Consider the following 21,616-nt stretch of genomic DNA (forward strand, 5'->3'; position numbering starts at 1 on the left):
GACCTAACTTACCCGGAATGTCGATATTAGGCAGGAAGAGATATTTGGTGTCTTGAAAAACATTTAGGTGGATAAATCCCCAGAGCCTCATGGGATCTACCCATGAGGGAGGCAAGGGAGGATATTGCTGGAGCCCTGACAAAGACCTTTGTACCTTCTTCAGCTACAGGCCAGGTCCCAGAGGATTGGAAAGTAGCCAATGTTCTTTCGTTTAAGAAGGGCAACAAGGATAATCCAGGAAATTATAGGCCAGTAAGCCGATCATTATTGAAGAAGATTCTTAGGGACAGGATTTGCTCGTATTTGGAAATAAATTGACTTATTAGGGTTAGTCACCATGGCTTTGTGCAGGGGAGGACTTGACTTACAAATATGAGCTTTTTGAGGAAGTGATGAAGATGATTCGTAAAGATAGAGCAATGGATGTTGTCTACATGGATTTTATTAAAGTATTTGACAAGTCCCTGTTGGTAGGCTGGACCAAAAGACTAAGTTGCATGAGGTCCGCAGTGAGTTTGTAAGTTGGATACAAAATTGACTTGGTCATAGGTGACAGGAGGGTTGTCATGGAGGGATGTTTTTCTGACTGGAACCTGTGCCAGTGGTGTTCCACAAAGATCAGTTCTGGGATCTCTGTTGTTTCAAATACGTATATATGTAATTGTTTTGGTTGAAAATGAGGGTGGCCTAATTAGAATGTTTACACACACAACTTTTTAACTATTCATTTGTGGGATGTAGCCATTGCTGGCTGGCCAACGGGCATTTATTGCCAATCCCTACTTGCCCTTGCGAAGGTGGTGATGAGCTGCACTGCAGACCAGTTCCTGTGGGTAGACCCACAATGCCATTACGGAGAGAAATCCAAGATTGTGACCCAGCGACAGTGGAGGAACTCTGGTATTTCTCCCAGTCAGGAGGGTGAGTAACTTGGAGGGCAAATTGAAGGTTGTGGTGTCCCCACCCTCTGGGGAGAAGGTAGCAAAGAGTACAATAGGTGAATGGGGGTGGGGATGGAGGTGATAGGTGAGAGGGGAGGGTGGTGCGGATAGGTGGGAAGGGGGATTGGCAGGTAGGACAGGTCATGAGGACAGTGCTGAGCTGAAAGGTTGGAACTGCGGTAAGGTGGAGAGAGGGGAAATGAGGAAACTGGTGAAGTCCACATTGATGTGACTGCTGAGGACATGAAGGTCCTGGGCTTCCTCCACTGCCGCTCCCTCACCACCCGATTCCTGGAGGAAGAACGCCTCATCTTCCGCCTCGGAACACTTCAACCCCAATGTGGGCATCAATGTGGACTTCACCAGTTTCCTCATTTCCTGTGAGCTCACTGAGCGGGGACTGAGCTGACTTGAAAGACCTCCTCCTGCTCCTATGTTTTTACAAGCCTGAGGCAGAGGTGGAGTTGGGTGATGTTTTGGAATTGAAAGCTGGTGGTCTTAGCGAAGGTGCAGTGTGATCAGAAGTAGCCAAGGTTTTTTTTTCCCAGGACAGGGGACTCCAAAGCTCGACGGCATAGGTTTAAGCTGAGAGAGGAAAGATTTAGAAGTGGTCCGAGGGGCAACTCTTTCAAGCAGATAGTGGTGCATGTACGGAACGAGCTGCCAGAGGAGGTGGTGGAGGCTGGTACAATTACATATAAAAGGCACCTGGATGGAGACATGAATAGGCAGGGTTTAGAGGGATATGGGCCAAGTGCTGGCAAATGGAACTCGATCAGTTTAAGTTATCTGGTCGGCATGGACGAGTTGGACCGAAGGGTCTCTTTCTGTGCTGTGTAACTCTGCAACTCTGAGCGCAGGTCCATGTCAAAGTACAACAGCAAGTTTGTAAGAAACAGATCTGGCCTTCACCAATTGGAGGGAGAGGAATGGATTTGATATCTGTGGCATTGTGTTTGTGGGTCAGATTCAAAGAGAACAGGTGAGATTGTAACTTGTTTAAAAATCATCCAGTTACTCAGAGTTGGGCTTAAATGTTGAACTGGAGAAAATTCATGCTCATTACAGTACTGGAAAATGAATAGACATTCCTCACCAGAGGAGAAATAGAGAGAAGCGATGCAGAGGTAGAGCTGGGGGCTGTCAGTGCGCAGATGAAATCTAACACTTTTTGCGTTCGGAAATATCACAGAGGGGCAGCATGCAGATGAAGGAGGAGCCATGCACACTGATTCTGCAGGTATGGTTGGACACTGAAGAATGGAAATAGGAGAGAGTAGTCCCAGCCAGATAACAGTGGAGAGGGTTTGGAGGACGATGGTGTGGTCACTTGTGTTAAAGGCTGACACAGTCAAGGGAGGATTGTTGAATTATGGGACAGTCTCATTTGTGACAGGTACCTGATTGGAGGGATACGGACAGATGGGCATTTGGGGAGTGACAACACGATCGAGGAGAGAAACTGACTGCCAGGTGTAGGAAGGTCGCTGGCTGGGATGGAAGGTAGTATTTTGAGGAGAGGATTAATGATAGCAGATTTGTAAAGGACGAAGATTTGCATTTGTATAGCACCTATCCTAACCAGGTGCCATATTGCTAACATAGCCAACTTTGTAATGGAGCAAAGACAGGAAAAACTTAGTACACATCAAGGTCACACAAATCTTTCCCTGTCTGTGCATTGGAGAGAATGTGTTACTTTGAGGAGGCTGCAGAAATAGGGAAGAATGAAATCCTGGAAGGTTTAAAACAAAGGGAGCCCAACCAATCCCTCTTGGGTTCCTAGAAAGGGTGGTCAGAGTACTGAAGTGTAAACACACTGTGCTCTCTGCTCAGCCCTAACCCCAGTTAAGTGGGACTTATCATTGCCTCAATCCACGTGGAATGTGTGACTGTCAGTTCCACAGACACTAATCTTTGGTTTTGTTTTCAGTTATTTGGAATATTTTGCATTGAGCTGGACTTGATACATCGTACTATGTCCCAACTACAAGTAGACAGAATGTCACTGTTTTTTGGGCAGCTCATGTCTGTTTTGCACTCTCAGTAACTGAGTGGATTAGGGGAGATGACCCAGTGTTGACTGCCATTGGAGAGAGGACATGATGTGAACAACTGGCCAGAAATAAGACCAGCGTTGTCTTTGTCTTTGTTCGACTTCTGATTTTCAATGTGAATTAAACTAATATATCAAGATTTGGTTTTAATCTTGCTGGTGTTACTAATTGATACATCTGCAGTGGACTGCAATTAATGGATAACTCAAAACCTCCTTGTTAACTTTGCTTGGGCCATTAACTGCACTACCTCTCGATGAAAACATTGAGATCCACCAATTTGAGATTACATTTTACTGAGAATTGCCTTGAAGGGCAATGCATCAGTTCCTGAAAGAGCCCGAATTTGGATTTCTCTGCATGATGGGCCTTGTGTGAAATTTCTTTCTGCTCAGCCCCAACTTGCTCAAATATTCAGTCATTAATGTGGTGATTTTCCCTTTCGATAACCACTTTGAAAGCTCAAGTCTGCTCTGAAGGATAAAATCCACTTGAAACAAATGAGTTCTCATGAATATATAATCTTATTCAAATCTGTAGTATATGCAGGTACAGACATGATTCTCAAAGCTTCACATATTCTGTTTTTGGAATATAACATGAATGACAATTAACACTTGGTAAAGTGGATTGAAATTAATTTAGTAAATTTAATGGTAGGCTTAATTTCATTGAGTACAATTCTTATTGAGTCTTAAAGTCTGAGGATGTGGTGAGAAATTAATTTTGCACTGTCCAAGAGTTTGTGCTATTGTCCTCATCATACATCTGATAAAGGAGATGCTATCTCTTAAGATAATGTATTCCTTGCTTACACAACTACCATGTTCCTTTTGGTACAAATAACCACATCAGCCTGGTTAAGCCTGAGCTCATGGAAGTTTTCCTTTGTAGAAGGAAATGGACTGCAGTGGGTCAAGAAGGCAGCATACCACCCCCAGCACCACCTTGAGGCATATAGGCTTGGGCACAAACACTGACCTAACCAGCATTGCCTACTTTTGATGAGTGAATTTTTTTTAAAAAGCTCATAATTTTTTTTAAGCCACAGGTTGTAATGTCCTGCCCAAAATTAACTAGCAGTTTCCAAAGGGAATTTGACAAATATTCAGAAACGGAAGTTGAGCAGGGAGCAGGACTAGTTGCTCTAACTGGATTAATAGGCCAATAATACCACCTAGGCCATTACCTCCTCAACTGACTCAGACACACGTTCATAGTCTGTCAGCTTCCACCTCCTGCTGAGACCCCGCCAGTGAGCTTTGTCCCTAGTCGGCCTCTACATCCTTAACAAGGTGACATCACAGCCTGACTTCCCTGAAGTATTAAGTCACAGTCAGGAATCAAAAGTTACGAAAATAAAACAAAGCATTGTGGATACTGGAGATCTGAAACAAAAACAGGAATTATGCACAAACTCAGCAGGTCTGACAGCATCTGTGAAGAGATAAAAGTAAAATTTCACATGCAAGGCCCTAAATAAGGACCTGCTTGAGGCACCGTCTCCCAATGTCCTTACCCCAACCTCCACACACCAGGCCTTGTTATCATATGGCCTGCTATGACACACAACCCATTGTTAGCTATGGATAGTCCCCATCAGCAGCCATTCATTCTCCTAGGCTGATTGTTACCCACTTCTTTTTCTGTCTGTCTTTTTTTTGGCTCTATCCCTACCTAACGTTTACTCCTTACCCCCTTCCCCTACTCTGCCTTCTACATAAAAACTGACTTTTCCCTAGCTACCAGCAGTTCTGATGAAGGATCACTGGACCCAAAACATTAATTCTGATTTCTTTCCACAGATGCTGCCAGACTTGCTGAGCTTTTCTAGCAATTTCTATTTTTATTTCTGAGTTACAGCATCTGCAATCTTTAGAATTTTACTTAGGAATTGAAAATTATTGTCAGGAAATCTGATATCTCCTCCCTTGTGTTCCTCAACACCTGTCAGGCAGGAAAGAGATGGTCGTGTGAGGGAACCTTGGTGGACGAGGGAGGTTGAATGTCTTGTAAGGAGGAAGAAAGAGGCTTATATAAGGTTGAGGAAACAAGGTTCAGACAGAGCGTTGGAGGGATACAGGATAGCCAGGAGGGAGCTGAAGAAAGGGATTAGGAGAGCTAAGAGAGGGCATGAAAAATCTTTGGCGGGTCGGATCAAGGATAACACCAAGGTCTTTTATGCGTATGTGAGAAACATGAGAATGACGGGAACGAGGGTAAGTCAATTAAGGACAGTAGTGGGAGACTGTGTATTGAGTCGGAAGAGATGGGAGAGGTCTTGAATGAGTACGTTTCTTCAGTATTTACAAATGAGAGGGACCGTATTGTTGAAGAGGAGAGTATGAGACGGACTGGTAAGCTAGAGGAGATACTTATTAGGAAGGAAGATGTGTTGGGCATTTTGAAAAACTTGAGGATAGACAAGTCCCCCGGGTCTGACGGGATATATCCTAGGATTATGTGGGAAGCAAGAGAGGAAATTGCAGAATCGTTGGCAATGATCTTTTTGTCTTCACTGTCAATGGGGGTGGTACCAGGGGACTGGAGAGTGACGAATGATGTACCCCTGTTCAAAAAAGGGAATAGGGATAACCCTGGGAATTACAGGCCAGTTAGTCTTACTTCGGTGGTAGGCAAAGTAATGGAAAGGGTACTGAGGGACAGGATTTATGAGTATCTGGAAAGACACTGCTTGATTAGAGACAGCCAGCACGGATTTGTGAGGGGTAGGTCTTGCCTTACAAGTCTTATTGAATTCTTTGAGGAGGTGACCAAGCATGTGGATGAGGGTAGAGCAGTGGATGTAGTGTACATGGATTTTAGTAAGGCATTTGATAAGGTTCCCCATGGTAGGCTTATGCGGAAAGTCAGGAGGTATGGGATAGTGGGAAATTTGGCCAGTTGGATAGAGAACTGGCTAACCGGTCGAAGTCAGAAAGTGGTGGTAGATGGTAAATATTCAGCCTGGAGCCCAGTTACAAGTGGAGTTCCGCAGGGATCAGTTCTGGGTCCTCTGCTGTTTGTAATTTTTATTAATGACTTGGAAGAGGGAGTCGAAGGATGGGTCAGTAAATTTGCAGACGATATGAAGATTGGTGGAATTGTGGATAGTGAGGAGGGCTGTTGTCAGCTGCATAGGGACTTAGATGTGATGCAGAGCTGGGCTGAGGAGTGGCAGATGGAGTTCAACCCTGCCAAGTGTGAGGTTGTCCATTTTGGAAGAACAAATAAGAATGCGGAATACAGGGTTAACGGTAGGGTTCTTAGTAAGGTGGAGGAGCAGAGGGATCTTGGGGTCTATGTTCATAGATCTCTGAAAGTTGCCAGTCAGGTGGATAGAGCTTGTAAGAAGGCGCATGGTGTATTAGCGTTCATTAGCAGAAGGATTGAATTCAAGAGTCGTGAGGTGATGTTGCAGATGTATAGGATCTTGGTAAGGCCACATTTGGAGTACTGTGTGCAGTTCTGGTCGCCTCACTTTAGGAAAGATGTGGAAGCTTTGGAGAGGGTGCAGAGGAGATTTACCAGGCTGTTGCCTGGAATGGAGAATAGGTCTTACGAGGATAGGTTGAGAGTGCTAGGCCTTTTCTCATTGGAACGGCGAAGGATGAGGGGTGACTTGATAGAGGTTTATAAGGTGATCAGAGGAATAGATAGAGTACGTAGTCAGAGACTTTTTCCCCAGATACAACAGAGTGTTACAAGGGGACATAAATTTAAGGTGAAGGATGGAAGCTATAGGGGGGATGTCAGGGGTAGGTTCTTTACCCAGAGAGTGGTGGGGGCATGGAATGCGCTACCTGTGGGAGTGGCAGAGTCAGAATCATTGGTGACCTTTAAGCGGCAATTGGATAGGTACATGGATAGGTGCTTAAGCTAGGACAAGTGTTCGGCACAACGTCGTGGGCCAAAGAGCCTGTTCTGTGCTGTATTGTTCTATGTTCAACAGCCTAGGGTATATCTCATCTGGGCCTATGGACCTATCTCTTCAATGCTATTAAATCTGCTCTTACCTTCTCTTTCTAAGTTTATTTCTTCTAATGTTTCACAGTCCTCCCTGATGTCTATACCTGTATCATCTTTTCCCACTATAATTAGATTAGAGATAGTCAGCATGGCTTTGTGAGGGACAGGTCATGCCTCACATACCTTACTGAAATATTTGAGGATGTGACAAAACATGTTGATGAAGGTAAAGCAGTGGATGTGGCGTACATGGATTCCAGCAAGGCGTTAGGTAAGTTTCCCCTTGGTAGGCTTATTCAGAAAGTAAAGCTACATAGGATACAGGGAATCTGGCTGTCTGGATACAGAATTGGCTGGCCCATTGGAGACAGAGTGTGGTAGTAGATGGAAAGTATTCAGCCTGGAGCTCAGTGACCAGTGGTGTTCTGCAGGGATCTGTTCTGGGGCCTCTGCTCTTTGTGATTTTTATAAATGACTCAGATGAGCAAGTGGAAGGGTGGATTAGGAAGGTTGCTGATGACATAAAGGTTAGTGGAGTGAATAGTTTGGAGGGCTGTTGTAGGTTGCAATGGGACACTGACAGGATACAGAGCTGGGCTGATAAGTGGCAGATGGAGTTCAACCTGGAAAAGTGTGAAGTGATTCACTTTGGAAAATTGAATCTGAATACAGGATACATGGTTAAAGGCAGCATTTTTGGCAGTGTGGAGGAGCAGAGGGATCTTGAGGTCCATGTCCATAGATCCGTTAAAGTTACAACCCAAGTTGAGAGGGTTGTTAAGAAAGTGTATGATGTTTTGGCTTCCATGAGTAGGGAAATTAAAATTAAGAGCAGTGAGGTTATGCTGCAGCTCCAAAGAGCCTTAGTTAGAGACCAGAATAGTTAGAATATTGTGTTCAGTTTTACATTTTACAGGAAAGATGTGGAAGCTTTAGAGAGGGTGTCAAGGAGATTTACCAGAATGCTGCCTGGACTGGAGGGCATGTCTTATGAAGAGATGTTGAGGGAGCTAGAGTTTTTCTCATTGGAGTTAAGAAGGATGAGAGGTGACTTGATAGAGGTGTACAAGATGATGAGAGGCGTAGATAGAGTGTGTAGCCAGAGACTTTTTCCCATTGTGGAAATGTCCATCATGAGGGAGCATAATTTTAAGGTATCAGAGGAAAGTGTGGGGAAGATGTCGGAGGGAGGTTCTTTACACAGAGAGTGGTGGGTGCCTGGAATGCACTGCCAGTGCTGGTAGTAAAGTCAGATACATTAGGGACATTTAGGCAACTCTTGGATAGGCACATGGAAGATAGTACAATGAAGGGTATGTAGGTTGGTCTGATCTTAGAGTAGGATAAAATGGCCAGCACGACGTTGAGGGCCAAAGGGCCTGTATTGTGCTGTAATGTTCTGTAAGGACCAACACAAAGTGTTCACTGAGGGTGGCGCCTACACTTCTGGGTTCACATACACTTATCTCCGTGATCGTTAGTGTGGCTCTGCAATTGCCTCTGTTATTCTCTTGCTCTCTATATATTATTTTAAAAGCCCTTTCAGTTTTCATTTAGTTTACATGCCAGTGATTTCTCAAGCACGCTCTTTGCTTTCCTAGTTTCAACTCTAAATTGCCCTGAGTTTTTCATATTCGTCTCAGGACTCACTTCGAACCATCAGTACCTATTTTCTCTTTTCTTTTAAATGCTAACCTTTATATCTTTGACATCCAGGGTTCTTTGGTCTTGGTCCTGTCTGTTGTCTTTACGGGACATTTTTGTCCAGTACTGTCACTATTTCCACCTTGAATGCCTCCCCTTGCTTTGACACACGGTGTTATCTGCAAGTGAAATAATAGAAAATGCCAGAGAAACTCAGCAGGCCTGGCAGCATCCGTGGAGAGAGAAACAGAGTTAAGTTTTGAGTTGGATATGACTCTTCTATCTGTGTGGACCAGACCAGATGCAGAGGCAGATCCCTGTTTCTGAAGGACATCAGACATTCCTTACAGGTTTCATGGCCATCATCTAATGCTGGCACAGAAATGGCAAAGCGTTTTGGAACAAGTTGTTCAAACTGGGATTTAAACACTCGGCCCCTGCTGTTGATCCACTGCTACAAGGTAACCACAACCACAAGGTAACCATAACCACCAGGTAACCGCAACCATCAGATAACCACAACCACAAGGTACCCCCAACCACCAGGTAGCAATAGCATGGCACCAGTGCCTGCCAAGGGTTTCAGTTAGGAGGAACAGTCTACATTGTGAAACAAGGAGTGCAGGTTCACAGTTCCTTGGAAGTAGAGTTTCAGGTAGATAGGATAGTGAAGAAGGTGTTTGGTATGCTTTCCTTTATAAACCTCTATAAGGTCACAGGAGTTGGGAGGTCATGTTGCGACTGTACAGGACATTGGTTAGGCCACTGTTGGAATATTGCGTGCAATTCTGGTCTCCTTCCTATCGCAAAGATGTTGTGAAACTTGAAAGGGTTCAGAAAAGATTTACAAGGATGTTGCCAGGGTTGGAGAGTTTGAGCTGTAGGGAGAGGCTGAATGTTTTCCCTGGAGCGTTGTAAGCTGACGTGTGACCTTATAGAGGTTTATAAAATCATGAGGGGCACGGATACGGTAAATAGACGAGGTTGTTTCCCTGAAGTGGGGGAGTTCAAACCAGATGGCATAGGTTTAGGGTGAGAGGGGAAAGATTGAAAAGGGATCTAAGGGGCAACTTTTTCACACAGAGGGTGATGCGGATATGGAATAAGCTGCCACAGAAAGTGGTGGAGGCTGGTATAGTTACAAGTTTTTAAAGACATCTGGATGGGTATATGAACAGGAAGGGTTTAGAGGGATATGGGCCAGGTGCTGGTAAATGGGAGTAGATTAATTTATGGAGGTTGGCTAACGAGGTGCCACTGTTTAAGAAGGGTGGTAAGGAAAAGCCAGGGAACCATAGACCAGTGAGCCTGACCTCGGTGGTGGGCAAGTTGTTGGAGGGAATCCTGAGGGACAGGATGTACATGTATTTGAAAGGCAAGGACTGATTCGCGATAGTCAACATGGCTTTGTGCGTGGGAAATCATGTCTCACAAACTTGATTGAGTTTTTTGAGGAAGTAACAAAGAGGATTGATGAGGGCAGTGTGGTACGTGTGATCTATATGGACTTCAGTATGGCATTTGGCAAGGTTCCCTATGGGAGACTGATTAGCAAGGTTAGATCTCATGGAATACAGGGAGAACTAGCCATTTGGATACAAAACTGGCTCAAAGGTAGAAGACAGAGGTGGTGGTGGTGGAGGGGTGTTTTTCAGGATGGAGACCTGTGACCAATGGAGTGCCACAGGGATCGGTGCTGGACCCTCTACTTTTTGTCATTTACATAAATGATCTGGATGCAAGCCTAAGAGGTACAGTTAGTAAATTTGCAGATGACACCAAAATTGGAAGTGTAGTGGACAGCAAAGAGGGTTACCTCAGATTACAACAGGATCTGGACCAGATGGGCCAATGGGCAGAGAAGTGGCAGATGGAGTTTAATTGAGATAAATGCGAGGTGCTGCAATTTGGGAAAGCAAATCTTAGCAGGACTGATACACTTAATGGTAAGGTCCTAGGGAGTGTTGCTGAACAAAGCGACCTTGGAGTGCATGTTCATAGCTTCTTGAAAGTGGAGTTGCAGGTAGCTAGGATAGTGAAGAAAGTGTTTGGTATGCTTTAATTTATAGGTCAGAGTATTGAGTACAGGAGCTGGGAGGTCATGTTGCGGCTGTACAGGACATTGGTTAGGCCACTGTTGGAATATTGCGTGCAGTTCTGGTCTCCTCCTTATCAGAAAGATGTTGTGAAGCTTGCAAGGGTTCAGAAAAGAGTTAAAAGGATGTTGCCAGAGTTGAAGGATTTGAGCTATAGGGAGAGGCTGTTTTCCCTGGAGCGTCGGAGGTTGAGGGGTGACCTTATAGAGGTTTACAAAATTATGAGGGGCATGGTTTGGGTAAATAGGCAAAACCTTTTCCCTCGGGTCGGGGAGTCCAGAACTAGAGGGCATAGATTTAGATGAGGGGGGAATGATATAAAAGTGACCTAAGGGACAACTTTGTCACACAGAGGGTGGTACATGTGTGCAATGAGCTGCCAGAGGAAGTGGTGGAGGCTGGTACAATTGCAAGATTTAAGAGACATTTGGATGAGCATATGAATAGGAAGGGTTTGGAGGGATATGGGCCGGATGCTGGCAGGTGGGACTAGATTGGGTTGGGATATCTAGTCGGTATGGACGGGTTGGACTGAAGGGTCTGTTTCCATGCTGTACATCTCTATGATGTGGAAGTGTCGGTGTTGGACTGTGGTGGACAAAGTTAAAATTTCACAACACCATGTTATTGTCCAACAAGTTTACTTAGAAGTACAAGCTTTCTTTTGTCAATGGGGCAGGACACAGTAAAAGATCAGTGTCATACAACTGATGCGATAAACTTAAGTTATTTCAGGACTGTGACTTGAAAGAAGTTCTGGGATTTACGTATTAATCAATTGAAACCTGTCTCCCCATTGTAAGTGATTATAGATTTAACAGCAATCTAGGTTTGTTCAATATGTTGTATTAATTGTATGACACTTTGATTTCTTACTATAAATTTTGTGTCCTATGATCCTGCCATACTAGCTACCTGACAAAAGAGCAACTTGTATTTCCAAATAAACCTGTTGGAAAATAACCTGGTGTTGTGCAATTTTTGACAAGATTTATTTAAGATATCTCGTAAACATGGTCGACTTGGACTGAAGGGTCTATTTCCGTGCTCTATGACTATGACTCTAAGTGGCTACAGCCAATCTGTTCCCGGACATGAGTCTTTTTTAAAATATCTTTGAAATTCCCAGCAATCAATGCAATCACTATCACATCACTTACACGTGATCTGACATAGGACACAAATGACTCATTGGCTCATCTCCTACTCCACACTGAGAAAACAGTGCCAGGGTGGTTTTAAATAAATCTGCTATTCAATATCTTTCACTTATTCTGATTGCAGTAAAATCAGGCTAATAATGTACTGTCTCCTGTGCTGTGTAACTGATATAAGTCTGTCTCCTGTGCTAGAAATACAAGTGTGACTCATCTGGTATTTTCCTTCCTCTTCCCTCCCGAGTTTAAGAGCACGGGATCCGTCGCCAGTAATGTGAAGAAATGGGGAATGACAGATATTTGCCCAGGCACATGGGAATGTGTTCAGATTAAGCAACATTTTGGCAGACTGATCGTGTATAAAGACAGTGAGATGCAAATAAACAGAGTTGGTGATGGGGGACAGTCAGTACAAATATTCCTGTGAGGTTTGCTGAAGATTCACAAAAAGAAATTGTAAACAATTGCACAAGTAATGGGAAAAGCTTTCTCTGTCACAGAATTGGAAAATATGGTTTTGTGTTAGGGTGTGCAAACAATTCACAGAATTACAGAAGGATTACAGCACAGAAGGAGCCATTGGCGCACTGTGTCTGCACTGGCTCTTCAAACTAGTCCCAGTTATCACCTTGAGCCAATCTCTGGCTCTTTGCCCTCACCCTGGCACATTATTTCCATCTACATGATTGCCCAATGCTCCTTGAATGTCTCAATTGAACCTACTTCTCACACACTTCCAGACATTACATTTCCAAATCTGTGCTCAGGTGAGTAAATATTTGTGCGTTTTAAGAAACATACAGAGTGTAGGAGAGAGGGTAGAAGAGGACTTGTCTGAGAATTTACAGTGAGGTTCTGGGTTCGTCTTGTTATCATAGCTCCTTTCTTAGGTGCCTATGGTTAGAATAAATATTAAACAACTATGTTGTATCTCTGGAATATGAATTGAATCGAATTTAATTTATTGTCAAGTGTACCAAGGCACAGTGAAAAGTTTTGTCATGCGAGCAATACAGGCAGATCACATGGTTAAGCAGCATAGATAGTAAATAATAGGTAATATGATGCTTGCCTGTTAGAATTTCTTGTTCACGTAGATTAACATATTGTTTAATATAAATTTAGGAACTCTAGACCCGATCACATCTGCCCAAGTGGTTGTAAACCCTAAGCCTGTATCTGTAAGAATTCTTGGATGGTTATCTTACCACAAGCATACAATGCTTCTTTTTTATTCTTCCTGAAAAAAATGAACTAATCCACATTTTTCCACATTGTACTCCATTTGCCACATCTTTGCCAAGTCACATAACCTATCCATAATCTTCTTTATAATCTGGTTATGTCCTCTTCATGACTTACTATCTTACCCACCTTTATGTCATCAGTAAATTTAGCAAGCAGACCTCATCAGTTCATCTAATTAATGTCTATATCCCTGTAGCACCACTCACTACAGTTGCCAACCAGAAAAAGACCCATAGAACATTGTAGCGCAGGACAGGCCCTTTGGCCCTCCATGTTGCACCAATGTGTGAAGCCAATCTGAAGCCCAACTAACCTCCACTATTCCATTTTCATTCATATGTTTATTCAATAACTATTACATGCCCTTAAAGTTGGCAAAACTAATTCTGTTAAAGGCAATGGAACATGCCCCTACTACTCTCTGAGTAAAGGAACTACCTCTGACATCTGTCTTATATCTATCACCCCTCAATTTAAAGCTATGTCCCCTTGCGCTAGCCATCACCATCCAAGGAAAGAGGCTGTCACTGTCCACTCTATCTAACCCTCTGATTATCTTGTGTAACTGGGTGGCACCGTGGTTAGCACTGCTGTCTCACAGCGTCAGAGACCCAGGTTCAATTCCCACCTCAGGCAACTGTCTGTGTGGAGTTTGCACATTCTCCCCGTGTCTGCGTGGGTTACCTCCAGGTGCTCCGGTTTCCTCACACAGAGCAAACATGTGCAGGTTAGGTGAATTGGCCATGCTAAATTGCCTGTAGTGTTAGGTGAAGGGGTAAATGTAGGGGAATGGGTCTGGGTGGGTTGCTCTTTGGAGGGTTAGTGTGGACTTGTTGGGCCAAAGGGCCTGTTTCCACACTGTAGGTAATCTAACCTAATCTCAATTAAGTCACCTCTCAACCTTCTTTGAACAAAAACAGCCTCAAGTCCCTCAACCTTTTCTCATAAGACCTTCCCTTCACACAAGGCAATATCCTGGTAAATGTCCAAAGTTTCCACATCCTTCCTATAGTGTGGTGACCAGAACTGTATGCAATACTCCAAGTGTGGCTGCACCAGGGTTTTGTACAGCTGCAGCATAACATCATGGCTCCAAAACTCAATCACTGTACTAATAAAAGCTAACTCACTGTAATGCCTTCTAACAACTTTATCAGCCTGGATGGCAACTTTCAGGGATCTATGTACTTGGACACTGAGATCTCTCTACTCATCTACACCACTAAGAATCTTACCATTAGCCCAGTACTCTTTATTCCTGTTGATCCTTCCAAAGTGAATCACCTCACACTTTTCTGCACTAAACTCCACTTGCCACCTCTCAGCTCAGCTCTGCAGTTTATCTCTGTCTCTCTGTAACCTGCAACATTATTCAGCACTATCCACAACTCCACCAACCTTCGTGTCATCCATAATTTTATTAGCCCATCCTTCTACACCCTCATCCAAGTCATTTATAAAACTGACAAACAGCAGAGGCCCCAAAACAGATTCTTGTAGTGCACCACTAGTAACTGAACTCCAGAATGAACATTTCCCATCAAACACCACCCTCTGTCTTCTTTCAGCTAGCCAATTTCTGATCCAAACCACTAAATCACCCTCAATTCCATGCCTCTGGATTTTCTGCAATAGCCTACCGTGGGGAACCTTATCAAACACCTCACTGAAATCCATATACACCACATCAACTGCTTTATCCTCATCCACCTGTTTGGTCACCTTCTAAAGAACTCAGTAAGGTTTGTGAGGCATGACCTACCCTTCACATAACCGTGTTGACCATCCCTAATCAACTTATTCCTTTCTAAATGATTATAAATCCTATCTCTTATAACCTTTTCCAACACTTTACCCACAACTAAAGTTCGGCTCACTGGTCTATAATTAGGACCAGCTGTCTCTACTCCCCTTCTTGAACAAGGAGACATTTGTTATCCTCCAGTCTTCTGATGCTATTCCTCTAGACAATGGTGACATAAAGCCAAAGGGTCTTCAATCTCCTCCCTGGCTTCCCAGAGAATCCAAGGATAAATACCGATCAGGGGACTTCTCTATTTTCACACATTCCAGAATTGCTAACACTCCCTCCCATCTAGTCTAATAGCCTGTATCTCAGTATTCTCCTCGATAACATTGCCTTTTTCTAGTGTAAATACTGTCGAATACTGCTAGTTTCTGTTTCCTGTTAGCTCATTTCTGATGAAGAGCTCCTGCCCGAAATGTCGATTCTCCTGCCTGACCTGCTGTGCTTTTCCAGCACCACACTCTTGTCTCTGATCTCCAGCATCTGAAGACCTCACTTTCTCCTCTGTTTCCTGTTAGTCAATCAATTTCATTTTATTCATTTATTCTGACAAAAGAAATGCTGGGATGAACAGAGATAATTTATTTTGGGACATTCTGAAAGGCATTGGATGATCAATTCTATTGAAATAATGTGCATGGATATGAGAATAAAGCAAGAGATTAGCATGAGGTAATGATGCTCAGGTAGAAAGCTGGTGCAGGAATGATGGGCAGAATGGTCTAACGTCTGTGATTCTCTCCATGCCAAGACCCCCACACCATGAGCTTTTACTTTCTGCAATAAACTTTGATGTGACACTCAGTCAACTAGCATAGCATGTTAGTTGCCAAGGGAGGCTAAGGAACTGGGTTGCTGATGGAGAAATAGAAGGACATTAACTGTGGTGGGACATGTTGCTTGATCACCATGTGACCTTTGCCTCCATCTACCCCACTGTAACTTTCACCCCATTGGCCTGATCACATACCCTTGCCAAATCAGAGAACATGAACTCTGTTATCTGATTGGTTTTTGGCTGTCAGTCAGTCACCTCCAATAAATTCATGGCTGTTATACAAGAATGAAGAAACACCACTCTGCTAATCGTATTACGATTTCTCGTTGAATTGTTCTCATCCATTTCTTAGAGATAAATCTTATGTTCCTGAGGATACCAAGACAAGCCTGTAAAATTAGCAACCCTTCAGATATTCCTGGATATTTCATGAGTGAGTAAGCCTGACCTCATCAATTATCAACAGTTCCCCGAATCTCTGTCAGGCCAGGGGCTTCGCAGTAGCAAGTCTATCCGAGGGGACCATCATGATCCTTACTTTCCATGAGAGGATCTGTCACCTTGACCACACCTCAATCCCAATTTGGGGTCACATACTGCATTTGATCCCACCTTGTCAAGGTGGGCTTGAATAAGGGTGTCGCTGAGGTAAGCTGTGATATACCTGTGACCTCAGTGACTTTGGAGCCTGTCCAGCAAGCTATTCTGTAGCATTACTATCCTGCACAGTCTTATCAACAGTTGTCACTTCAAAGTAATCTGAAAGTTTGGCCTGAGCCTGTTTTAAGTTTGAAGAATCTTGATGAGATACATTAACCCATCATGAATGTCTTGTTTGCATAAGATGGAACTTAGCTTTTAAGCTCAGGTATGAGGATGACGGACTGTTGTCCAAGGAGTATAGACTCACTGGTATTAAATCTCTCACTACTGCCCCCAGGATCTCTCTTCTGCCCTTGAATCATTCTGTATTCTTGAGCTACTGAAGAAGACCATCCAGGTTCCTATCAAAACTGCTAATTAATTCCGGTTTTAAGGTCAATGACATAAGTTTCATTCAGTCCCACTCTCTCTGATGTATCTCAACTAAGAGCTTTCCAGCACTGATCCAAGTTTCTTTCAGAGCAATAGTTCTATAAAGAGAATTCAATAAACCTCCCTTGTTAACAATTGCTGTGTTTCAGTTGGCCAAAACTCAATCCCTAATGAGATTGTTCTAACACTTTAACTCTGATATGTCTGAGCAGTGATCCGACCACACTGCACTGATTTACTTCAAAGTTTCAACAGTCAATGATGCTTTCAGAGAGAGGTGAACACTGCAGGGTTTACAGTATTTTATTTTGCCCATTTTGATTTTGTCCCTTCTCTCTCTCCCTAATCCACCCTCCTCACATTTTGATGTTAGCATTTCTCTTAACCAGCTTTGCTTGTAAATATTCATTTGGCCCGTGGCTGTTTTCCTGGTGGTGGAGAATGAAAATATCTATAATAATAAAGTCTATTCACATTGGTGTCTACATTTTTCTGTTACACAAAAAAGTAAGTGTATAACCATGGGTGATTTGGGGGAAAAAGAACAATAAAGCAGATTCAGAGTCCTTCTTATGAAAAATAAACAGGTAATTTCAGGGAGTTGAGCCCATAATCCTGTCTAACACTTCAGTGCCGTACTGATGAAATGCTGCACCCTCAGTGTCAGAAGTCACGTGACACCGGATTGTAGTCTAACAGGTTTATTGGAAATCATAAGGTTTTGGAGCGCTGCTCCTTTGTCAGGTGAAGTCAATAGCCTGGCTTTGTGTGACTTCTGACTTTGTCCACCCCAGACCAACATCGTCACCTGTGCATCATGGTAGTCTCAGAGGTATCGTCCTTTGGTTGGGACACTATTTACATTTTGGATAGAAGTAAAAGATCCTGAGGAACTATTTCAAAAGAAAGCTCTGGATGTCACCCTAGTGTCTCACCAATACCTATCACTTAGTCAACATTACAAGAACAGATGATTAGGTCCTTGCTTCCTGTGGCTGGCACACAATGATGACCTCGGTTTGAACGCTTAATTGATTGTAAAGCACTCTGGGACATCATGAACAATAGAAACAACATATGTAATGCCTTTAATATCATGAAAGTGTCCCAAAGCACCTGACAGAATTATTATCAAATAAATATATGACAACAAGCTACAGACAGAAATACAAGATCAGGGAATAAAAGTCAGGTGATAAAAGTCTTGGTGAAAGAGGTGATTCTTTAATTTATTCTTTCATAAGATGTTAGCATGTTTGGCGCTTGTTATCAATCCCAAATTGGCTTTCAAGGCCTTTTCACAGGGTCTGCAATCACATGGAGACCAGATGACCTAAGGATGGCAGATTTTGTTCCCTACTGACATTAATGAACCATGTTAAAAATCACACTACACCAAGTATAGTCCAACAGGTTTATTTGGAAGCACTAGCTTTCAAAGCGCTGCTCCTTCATCAGGTGGTTGTGGAGCATAGGATCGTAAGACACAAAATTTATAGTAAAAGTTTACAGTGTGATGTAACTGAAATTATATATTGAAAAAGACTTGGATTGTTTGTTAAGTCTCTCGTTTTTTAGAATGGGCATGTTGGTTTCAGTTCTTTCATATGTAAATCCCAGGACTTTTTTTTTAAAAGTTACACTCTCAAGTGAACTTTTACAATAGGTGCCATGTTGGTGCAGAGAATGCATTGAAGGTGTGAGATGCCCTGTGTGAGGTTGTCTATGCTTCAATATTCAGACTGATTCTGAAAACATCACACTGTCAACTTTTGCTTTAAATTCTGTGTCTTACGATCTTATACTCCACTACTACCTGATGAAGGAGCAGCGCTGCAAAAGCTAGTGCTTCCAAATAAACCTGTCGGACTATAACCTGGTATTGTGTGACTTTTAACTTTGTACACCCCGATCCAACACCGGCACCTCCAAATCTTAATGAACCCTGGCAGGATTCAAGCCCACATCCCTAGAGTTTCAGTCTGGATTACTCGTCGAGTGACAATAGCGCTGCACAACCACCTTTCTTGTCTTGGAGAAGGAACATGAGATGGAGAAGCTTAAATTCCAGTGCTTGGGAGTCGGGCAACCGAGGTGCCAGCAGTGATGAAGCAATAAAAATCAGGGGTATCCAAGAGGAAGGGATTAGAGGAGAGCAGAAAAAAATGGGGCTAGATAAATGCAAATCAATTCTTCAATAAAAAAACATTGTTTTCGGTGTTGAAGTCCAAAATGTAATTGACCTGCAGCATCTGCTGCATTAAATAGAATGGGGAAGATACCTGTAAATCCACAGACAGAGGCTCAAGTACTAACTGGGCTCGTTCCAGCTCAGCATCATTTGAATTTGAAAATTTGATTTTCCTGTTCCTCAGACGCTGCCTGACCTGTGATTTTCCAGCACCACTCTAATCTTGACTCTGAATGTACACAACCCAATCTGTTTTATGGACCAGAAACAAGTGCAGGTGTCCCCCCACCTTATCTGCAGGGTGATATGTTCCAAGACTTACCCAAAACCGCAGATAGTAGCGAACATATAATTTAAATGGGAAATTTACCACCCCTGCAGTGTTCTGGAATTATTTCTGGAATGTTCCATGTAATATTCTCGGGCTGCTGTAAACCGCGGATAACTGAAACCGAGCCCACGTATATGGATGTTCTATTGTAAATATGCCATGCCACTGCTCCTGGTGAGCTGTCAGCTTCTGAGGAACCAGCAGCAGTTTTCATTAGTGGTACCGAATCTCTGGGGCTATTGGTATCAAACAAGACCCACTCAAGGGAGTGAGATACTTACCACAGCGGACTTTCCCCAAAGGGATGGGATAACCTCTTGATGGGTCTGATGGGTCAGCCAGCAAGTTCCCTCCAGCGCCTGGATTAAATTCAGCCTTTGACCATTATTTGTAGACAGCCCACATTTGACTACTTCCTGCAGAGAGAACACTGCATTTGATCGCCAACACTATTATAGCAGAAATTCTCATTGTCTAATCAACTGTACACTGCCTCTCGCTGTACTTTGTCTAAAGTCCAATAACGTTTCACAAAATGTGCTTGTGAGTCTCAGTAGAAACAACTGAACTTATACCTTGTACCTGCACTCCTGGTGCCTGCCAGACCTCATCCTTTGAGGTCTATTCTTGATGTTTGGTATGAGTTAATGGACCAACTATATAAGTGTGAAAGACAGGGAGTAACAACTTTGATACACAGCACCAAAAGGTAAGGAACGTAATGGGATGCTGAAAGTAATTTGTTTGCTGGTTTGTAGAAGAAGAGCTGTATATGTTTAATCTTTTTTGCAAGTTGTGTTTATGATGTTCAATGTATTTTAAGCCAAAATAATAATTAGGAGTCACCCACACGCACCCAAAAGTATCAGAAACACTATAACCTTTTAATTAACTCAGATTAACTCATAGGTGCAGCAGCTTTGCTTGAAACACTGATGAATGATGAGAAAATCTGCAGAATATGTTCAGAGTTCTTGGTGTCGTTCCAGTTCCCTTTACAAATATTTTATAAGCCTTACTTCAATTACTTCTGACATGAATTAGTCATGGAATCAGAGATGAGTTTAGCAATGAAATTTAGATCAAAACTTCTCTTATCCTACTGTAGAATTTCCATATGCCATCCATCTCTGACAGTGGATATTGTTCCATTTGGCAGATATTCTTATTAGATTAGATTAGATTGCTTACTTACAGTGTGGAAACCGGCCCTTCGGCCCAACAAGTTCACACCGACCCTCTGAAGAGCAACCCACCCAGACCCATTCCCCGACATTTACCCCTTCATCTAACACTACGGGCAATTTAGCATGGCCAATTCACCTAACCTCACATTTATGAGCCGCTTGCTTGGAACTACTGGTCTGTACTCAGAGGAAGCAGACCATTCAGCCCATTGAGTTCACACCAACTCTCTGAACAGCATCCCTGCACCCCCCCCCCCCCCCCTCACCACCAATACCCTATAATCTTGTATTCCCCATGGCTAATCCTAGCCTGCACATTTCTGGACACTATGGGCAATTTAGCATGGCCAATCCTGCACATCTTTGGACTGTGGGAGGAAACCCACACAGACATGGAGAGAATGAGCATAGACTTCGCCCAAAGCTGAAATCGAGCCTGTGTCTCTGGTGCTGTGAGGCAGCAATACTAACCACTGAGCCACCATGCCACCGAAAACCAAAGTCAGATGGCTTGGCCATTAAACCACGTGACTCTTGTTTGGAATTGGAAGTTCTGACAAAGTGTCATACGGACTTAACTGCCAGAGGAGGTGGTAGATGTACAGTTACAACTTTTTAACGACATTTGGACAGGTACATGAATAGGAAAGGTTTACCAGGGTATGGACTAACTGGAGGAACATGAGACTAGTTTAGTTTGAGAAATATGTTCAGCATGGACAAGTTCGAACAACAAGTATGTTTCCATGTGATATGACTCTATGACTCTATTAACTCTGTATGTCTCCCCACAAATACTGCCAGACTTGCCTTCTGCTTTAATTTCAAATCTCTAACATCCTGTTTTTATTGAATTTTGGCGTTTTTGTATCCATTGGAAGCTCTGAAGCACGGTGAGATGTAATTGAAGCCTGGTCTTTGTTGTACATAAGAAATTCAGCAGCCAAATTGAACTCAGCAAGCTCCCATAAACAGAAATGAGACAGAGCACAGCTAATTTGCTTTCTCTCATGTTCCTTGTGGGATCAGTACTGCCCAGGATAACAGGGGAGACCTCTCTTACTGTTATTCAAAACCATGCCAATGGATCTTTTACGTCTAGCAGAGAGTACAGGCAGGTCTCGGCTTAACAATCTATTTAAAAGATGGTACCACTGACAGGTCAAACTCCCTCA

The sequence above is a fragment of the Hemiscyllium ocellatum genome, chromosome 12, assembly GCF_020745735.1.
Source record: "Hemiscyllium ocellatum isolate sHemOce1 chromosome 12, sHemOce1.pat.X.cur, whole genome shotgun sequence".
NCBI lineage: Eukaryota > Metazoa > Chordata > Chondrichthyes > Orectolobiformes > Hemiscylliidae > Hemiscyllium > Hemiscyllium ocellatum.